Source organism: Spinacia oleracea, chromosome 5 (assembly GCF_020520425.1).
Source record: "Spinacia oleracea cultivar Varoflay chromosome 5, BTI_SOV_V1, whole genome shotgun sequence".
Classification (NCBI taxonomy): domain Eukaryota; kingdom Viridiplantae; phylum Streptophyta; class Magnoliopsida; order Caryophyllales; family Amaranthaceae; genus Spinacia; species Spinacia oleracea.
Window position 1 is genome coordinate 124,915,657 of NC_079491.1, and position 7,802 is coordinate 124,923,458.

General features: G+C 34.8%; 1 long non-coding RNA gene across 1 annotated transcript; it reads left to right on the top strand.

The window, feature by feature from the left end:
- Positions 1-2,189: 2,189 nt before the first annotated feature.
- Positions 2,190-7,245, top strand: LOC110798438 (uncharacterized). Its single transcript, XR_008920916.1, has 4 exons — positions 2,190-2,600; positions 2,981-3,121; positions 4,058-6,063; positions 6,426-7,245. It is a non-coding gene; the product is annotated as an uncharacterized lncRNA (long non-coding RNA).
- The last annotated feature ends 557 nt before the right edge of the window (positions 7,246-7,802 follow it).

Here is a 7,802-nt window from a genome sequence, read left to right on the forward strand (position 1 = left end):
CTCTTTATGCAGTAGATATATTAATGAAAACTCTATCTAAACGACACTCCTTTCCTATCATGACTCTTAAATAAGATAAACATTATTTAACCATTAACTAATGCAATCCTAATTACTATCAAACACATAATCCTAACTATACTAAAACTCCTTAGTACATGACTTAGTATTATTATGTTTAGACTTCTATTAGGACACAAACTCTAAGGTAACGTGATCTAAATACTATACTCATGCAATCCTATATACTACATGCAGACTAGGACCAGTACCCTCGTCATTGACACTGTTCCACGTACGTTGTTCCACCAGCTCCGAACTTTCAGTTTCTAAAACAAATCTATTAAGCACACTAATGCTACTAGATTTTCTTCTCTTCTCTTTCTCTGTACTTGTACTCTTAATTCTCCTCGAGTCCAAGTTCCTCTTCTCTTGGATTCTCTAACTCTTGAATCCTCGTTCTTCCTGTAAGTCTTTGGGTCTTCTTCAAAGTCTTACCTACACACGTCATTTATCATTTATTTGCATGCATCATAAACCACGTTAGATATTGAGTCAAGTATGATAAATATGCATAAATCATATATTATAATATTTGCTTAACTAAAATACACATAGGATAATATGGAATATAATATACTAGTTGATAAATACTATTCCTATCCTAATATGAACTTAATATTTACGGCAAGTATTATGTGACTCAAACACCTAAAATACATTGAATCTAGACAGTCCTATATTATGCATAATACTAATTATAAAAGCTTAAACTCTAAACATTTAATCTTTCCTAACATGCTTATGCAAACTAAAACTCTTAGACTCCTACATCGTCTACAATGCACCATAATATATGATAAATGAGACCAGCTATGATATGCATTCCTAGAAGACTCCTAATGCATATATAACTATATGAAGAGTCCTAATCACACACAACTATATGTACGTATGATAGGATATTATAAGAGACCTAAACTAATGCAAAGTCCTAAGTCTAATAAACAACTTATCCCAATATGGACTCTTAATTACACATGCATATAACGAACATATTAGGATGCAAATATGAAAGAACTATATGCACTCCTAAACTCTATTGATGCACGCATGCGTATCTCGTACAGGTGACTAGGAACAGGAACAGTCAGACAAGTAGGAACTCTGTTAAACTGTTTCTGATCTCTTTCTTGTTGTTTCTGCTGGACCATATAAAGTATCATTTCGTTCCTCCTTTGTCACTTTACTTACCACATGAAGTTTACCAATGTAAATGCTAATTTACATATAAACAACATGTATAACGTAGCCATCTCCGCTCTCGTCAACAATAGCTTATCATTGCTCATGTCCCTTGTCTCTTGGTTTAATCATAGCTTGTTCTTCCTATGCACATCTTAGCACACATGTTAATTAGATAATCATCATTTGTTTATAATCATCAAAACCTCACTACTCAACAACTTACCTCCAACTCTCGATACTGATTTCTACCGGTGACTACTTTATTCAAGTACTGGTGTCTACCTATAATCCATACTTTTCTGTATGTAGTTTACCAATATCAGACTTTTGATATTTGTCTGATATTTGATAATACTTGAATGTTGCAAATAAACTTTTAGTCCATTGGTTTAAGGTGTTTGATTTTCTTGTTTATCGTTGATAAAGTGAGATATTGTTACATTACATTCGTCTTAATGTGACATTATCTATTCTTGTTTAGTTCAATGTGAATTGTGGTATGATATTAGATTATTAGTTAAAATTATTAGAAGCAACAGTTCTAGAATCTAGAGTTTGTAACTTGTTGAGGGTTAACAATAGGTCTTCTGATTCTTCATGTGTGTATGTAAGTGTAACGGGCTTCAATCCCGATTACTGCCCTCGGAGCCAAGAGAAGCTGAATTTGGTTTTGAACCTGGCCCTGAATTCACTCTAGATGAATTTCAGAGATACGCTGATACTTTTAAGGTCCAGAATTTCAGGAATGAAAACTGAAAACTGTACAAATTCAGGTATTGAAAATTGGTCAATTCAGGTAGACGTTCGGTTGATAAAATGGGTGACAATTCTCTCTTTTCCTCTCTCGTCTGATCAAACCTATAAACTGGAGAGCTGGTGACTACTCTTAAACCATTCATTTAGTATGTTCTATTTATTTATTTATTTATTTATTTATTTATTTGAGTTTTAATCGAGTCAAGTTTATTTACCATGTTCAATGTTGAAACACTAGCTAATTAGGTATGGTATATAGGTGGGCTTTTGATTTTTCTCATTCTATATTTATGTTAGGAACAAGGGATGAAGCTGAGATTGAGAGGCTACGGGGATGTTTACATGGCAAGAGTGCAACAACTAAGTTGTCAAAGTTGGATAGAGGGGACAAGGTTGGTACATGCTCTCCTCTATGGGTACAGCCGTACAGGTACTTTCTCTGCTTCCACCTTATGAAGGAAAGTCTGTACTGCGAATTGGCGAGGGCATTGTTCATCTTACTGCTAAATTGGCCAAGAATTGAAGGTTGGCCATGTTGTAGCTGTTGACGTCACTTGAGTGTGAAAAACGAGGTGAAATACTGAAATTGATCAGTGGTGAGCTATTATACTTGTTAAATTAATAAATTTGTTGCATCTGTTTCTGTAGACCATTATAATTCCTTGTGTTATGTCTGCAAAACGAAAGCTTAAGTGCAAATCATCCAAATGTGAAATTCATTTCTGGTGATGTTACATTTCCCGGTCTAGACATTTCACCGGAATTCTTTGACCTTATATTCTCTAATTCGTTTCGTGTGCATGTTTCTGATGACGAGGTAATCTTGGTGTTTGGCTTTCCTTCTTTCAGATCGTGACCAACATAGAATATTAAGAGTCTAATTCTAATATGAACTCAGGCAGTGGTTAATGGTTTTTTTTCCTTCTGATAGTACTGGTGTTAACAACTGGAGTGTCTTTTACTTTTGTAAATGTAGGTTGGAACAATAGTTCAAAGCATGGTGAAATGGTTGAAACCAGGAGGGTTTATTTTCTTCAGAGAGGCTTGTGCCAATGAGTATGCAGATCAGAACTAAAGCTACTATGTCCACTGTCGTGATCCTAAGTTCTACTCGAAGGTTTACCCTTTCGTATACTGATCTTCTTCTCTGTTTTATCTGTTTGATTATATATTTGTGCAAACTTTTTATTAGGCTTGTTAGACGAAGGCAAGTCAAGTCCTTACATAAGCTTGAATTAGCAGTCTTTAGTGTCAGGATATCTCATGTATCTGCACCGGTCCTGATTTTGAGGCAAAGAGTCAGAAATAGACTCGCCATTTTATTCAAATCAACTCCAGAACTTGAACTAAAACATAAATTTCAGTTCCAACTCCATCCTAAAGCTAATAATTATCATTAGAGGAAAAAAAACTTAGTAATTATCCATCAGCTGAAAAAATCAATCCTAATGTTATAGTGATGCCGCGTGCAAGATGAATCTAGGAACTCATACGAGCTCTTTGTAGGGGTGTTCATCGGTCCAAATCCGGACCGACCTGGACCGAACACCGAAAATTTGATATTCAAGACCCAAAGACCGGACTGATCATGCTTGGACCGGACCGAAAAAGTCCGGTCCAAAACTGGTCCGGTTATAGACCTATTTATATTTTTTAATTTTTCTACAAATTATGGTAAAAAAGAAAAAATATATGTAAAAAAACAATTATTTAAGGCCTTTTTTGTAAGATAAAATAAAATATATCACAATATAGTACTCCCTCCGTATTTATTTAAGGGATACACTTGTCTTTTTCGGCCGTATTTATTTAAGAGATACACTTGCCATTTTTAGTTGCTTATCAACTCCACCATCTAATTCATAATCTATCTAATATATCATATATCATACTTTCTCTTTGTTTGCTGAAATCCATTTTTAGTGTCCCTTATGCACCACCTTACAACCCACTTTATGTTTGATTATAGTTTTTCTACTTGTATAAATGAATACATATACTTTGGATAGTTCAATTCCCTAAAACCTGGAATGAAACCATTGATTATGGGCAGAAAAAACGAAAGAATTTTTGTCAAGGCTTGACCTGAAACCTGGCCAGAAGGTTCTGGATGTGGGTTGTGGCATAGGTGGCAACATGGCAGAGAACTTCGGCGTTGAGGTCGTTGGAATTGATCTCTCCATCAATATGATCTCCATTGCTCACGAGCTGCTGTTGGACTCAATTATGCTGTTGAGTTTGAGGTGGCTGATTGCACAATGATAACTTACCCGGAGAACACTTTTGAAGTGGTCTACAGCCGCGATACCATTCTTCATATTCAGGGGATTTAACTTTGTGTGCATGTTTACCATCCTTTTGCTTACAATTATCCACTTGCTACTTTGTTGTATTTGTCAGGATAAACCTGCATTATTCAGATAGTTATACAAATGGCTTAAACCCGGAGGAAAAGTTCTGATCACCGATTACTGCATGAGTGCTGGTACACCATCCCCTGAATTTGCAGCATATATTAAGCAAAGGGGATATGATCTCCATGATGTGTAAGCATATGGACAGGCAAGTGTATACAAATTTCATTCCTATTGCAATTCCAGAACTTGACATTAGCATACGAATCATGTTTGTGTGTGTATAATTAATTGGCTCCCTTTATTGTACTACAAATGGGATTAAAGGAGGCCCCCATGTGGAGTATGAAATATGAGTAGTTGCAGGTGAACTGTTTGCTGGTGATCTATGTCAGGTATCTGATGTTAAAGATCTCAAATATATTTGTATTAAAATACTTTAAAGCAGCTTCTTTGCTGCGAATTATCATGTCGTGGAGTGTTAGTTGATGTTTATCCATAACCCACTCCCTACCCAAATCTTTTTTCTTTCGTGGTTTCCTGACCTAGAAGCTTTGTATTCTGATTGTCTGCTAATTGATGCATTGTTGTCAAATCCCAAAAATAAAAAAAATCGATGCAATGTTGTGAACTCTGCTAAAGGTGCTTTGTTAAGTATAAATGTAGTAAATTGCCAAAATGTTGTAGTGCGCTAGAACTGAATGCACAATGTAATGTTTGAAAGTCTACATAAGTGTTTGTCTTTTATCAGATATTGTCATTTGGATGAAATGTTGACAATAACTACTGCAGCTAGACACTTTGAGTGAGCTTCAGAAGCTCTATGACGAGCTTGTTAAAAAGTTGAAAATGTCGGTTGGATCGCTATGCAACCTCAGAACAGTCTGTGAGGAAAGTGCCCTAATTTCTGTTGCTACTATTACTTCACAATGTTATTCAGTTACTCTGTTTAATGGCCTTGTAAGTTGGAGATCTTTTAGAAGTAGTTTTCTTCCCCCGTGAAAGGATTATACCTTTATGGTGGGGTTGGCACAAGGAAAACCATGTTGATGGACTTGTTTTATCATCAATTGTAAGACAATTTTTATTTGCTTATTGCTCGAGGAAATCTTGTTGGATGTTGCTTGATCTGTGTTAATATGGTAATTGTTACATTGTTTACTTCCTTACTTGGATCACCTACTAAAAGTGATGATGTATTAACTCTTGTCAGACTTTGCAATTGGAGAGAAATTAAATGAGGATACACCTTCAGGATTTCTTATTTTTTGTTTGCATTTTAGTAATGTTGATATCTAGGGTTAGGATTTTTATCTGAGTTTTGATTTGTTTTCGCAGTACAATATGAGCATGCTTGTTTTATCATCATTTTTGAGATGATTTTAATTCAATCAAAAACCGAAATTTCATTTTCGGGAAATCCGCGGCTCGGTTGTACACTTGCTTTACTCTTTTCCCTATCTATTGCTCTTTCGTTTATGATTACTGCATCTCCCATTCGATCTCCTTCATTTTCGACTTGAATTGAATTTTAACTGGAATTTTGTTTCTTTTCTTTTGAAAATTTGACAGCCGCACGCAATTATCGAACGCATTATGGAGATTCTAATTTTTACTTCTTTCCAAAGAATTTGTGGAAACGGCTGATGGAAGTGGTACTTTAAAACCCAATCAAATTGCATATTCATTCGACAGATGCCTGAAGGTAATATTTCGTACTAATTATTAGATTAGTTCAAAACCCAATCAAATTGGAAAATTTATGGGTTTTCTCGATTGAAGAACATAATAAACTTCTGGGTATCTTCGAATTAAGTGGATCATTGTGTACTAAACTAGAAAAAGTACTCATAATTGTCATTCTGTCTGCTGCAATATATAAAACCCATCTACATAATTGAGTTAAATAATTAAAAACACTTTCAGATGCTCTCTGTTGCACTCAATCTCCCATCATTTTAGCTTAGTGTGAGTGTTTATTCTAGATTCTTATGAATATAATGTTATGACTTTCTATTTATGGTATGCAAGTTGGGATCAGTGATTAGTTCTTATAATGTGTGACAGACAGAAACCATGGAATCGGTAAACAAGGGGTATGAAGCAGAAGCACATGTATGATATTTTTTTCGAAGTTTGTTCGTAACTGATCTTTAGTCAATGATGGACAATCGATGCTTCTTTCAGCATTACAAGGCAATATTACAAATTTAGGACTTGATTTTGTTTATTTGTTATTACCAAGGTATTGTTTTAATTTGACCTTAATAGGTAATGTCAACGATTTTAACAGTTGTGAGGGCTTTATCCTTAAATCAGATTTAGCGTGTATGGTCTTTGAAGTTTGAATAGATAATTTGATAGAAGGTTTACTTTCTTCGTTTGTGCTCCTCAATACAACAATCCATGTAATGTAACATAATGTAGGAATAGGAATTGAAGACAGGAATCGGCTCAGTAATTCAGTATCTGGGTTATTTTTGTTTAAAGGAGCTTGGGAAACAAGTGGTGACTAGATATGGAAAGTTTGCAACGTATTTTGTTATATTGCTCTCTACGGATATGAATATCTTTTTTTGGTAATGTGGAGAAGAATGTTAGAGGCTTAGAGCATTTAATCTTAGATGGAAAAAAGCAGATGAGAGGTGGGAATCACAACAGACTAGATGGCTTGTTGCTTACAACTTCATATGTTTTGTATGACTCCAAATATGGAAATAATATTTCAATCTTAAGTTTTAGGAAATATTATGTTTATATTGGGTTGAAATAATTGAACGCGGTTATTTGTCTCAGCACCACCATTAAATATTTCCCCTGTTGGCTGGTATATTATGTGTTGGTAATGCTTTTATCTTAATATTGACGTGTTATTTCTTATATATTGTAATGTTGCCTTTCAGGTCCTTCATGCTTTCTATATGGAATTTTCACCCTCTATAGAGGTGGATAACCCGCAACTTGTTGCATGGTCCGATTCAATTGCTGAATCTCTTGAATTAGATCTTAAAGAGTGAGTGATTACTTTCCCTGATATATGAAATTAAGCACAGTGCTAATGTATGGCAATTGGTGTTACTATTGTATTTTCCTTAGTGCTTTAACCATTTTTCCGGACTTTTTATAGATTGAATTTGATCCTGGGTTGTTGAGGAGAATGGTTGTTGGTCTGACCATCCGATTCAAAAAATTCTTGCTCTATTCAGATTAATTTGAAAAATACGTGACACTGATTCAAAAAAATTCTTACTCTTAACAATACGAAAATTTGTTGGTCTGACCGCATAAATTGTTCTAAAGACTATGAGAAGTCCTTGTTGTTTACTTTGTTTGTTTGACTTTGACATCTTAGTGAGTTTCTCCATTTTGAAGTGAATGGATGAGGATGAAACCGCGAGCCGTCGGGGAAGATGGTAGTTTAGTTTTTTTTTATTCCGTGATTGT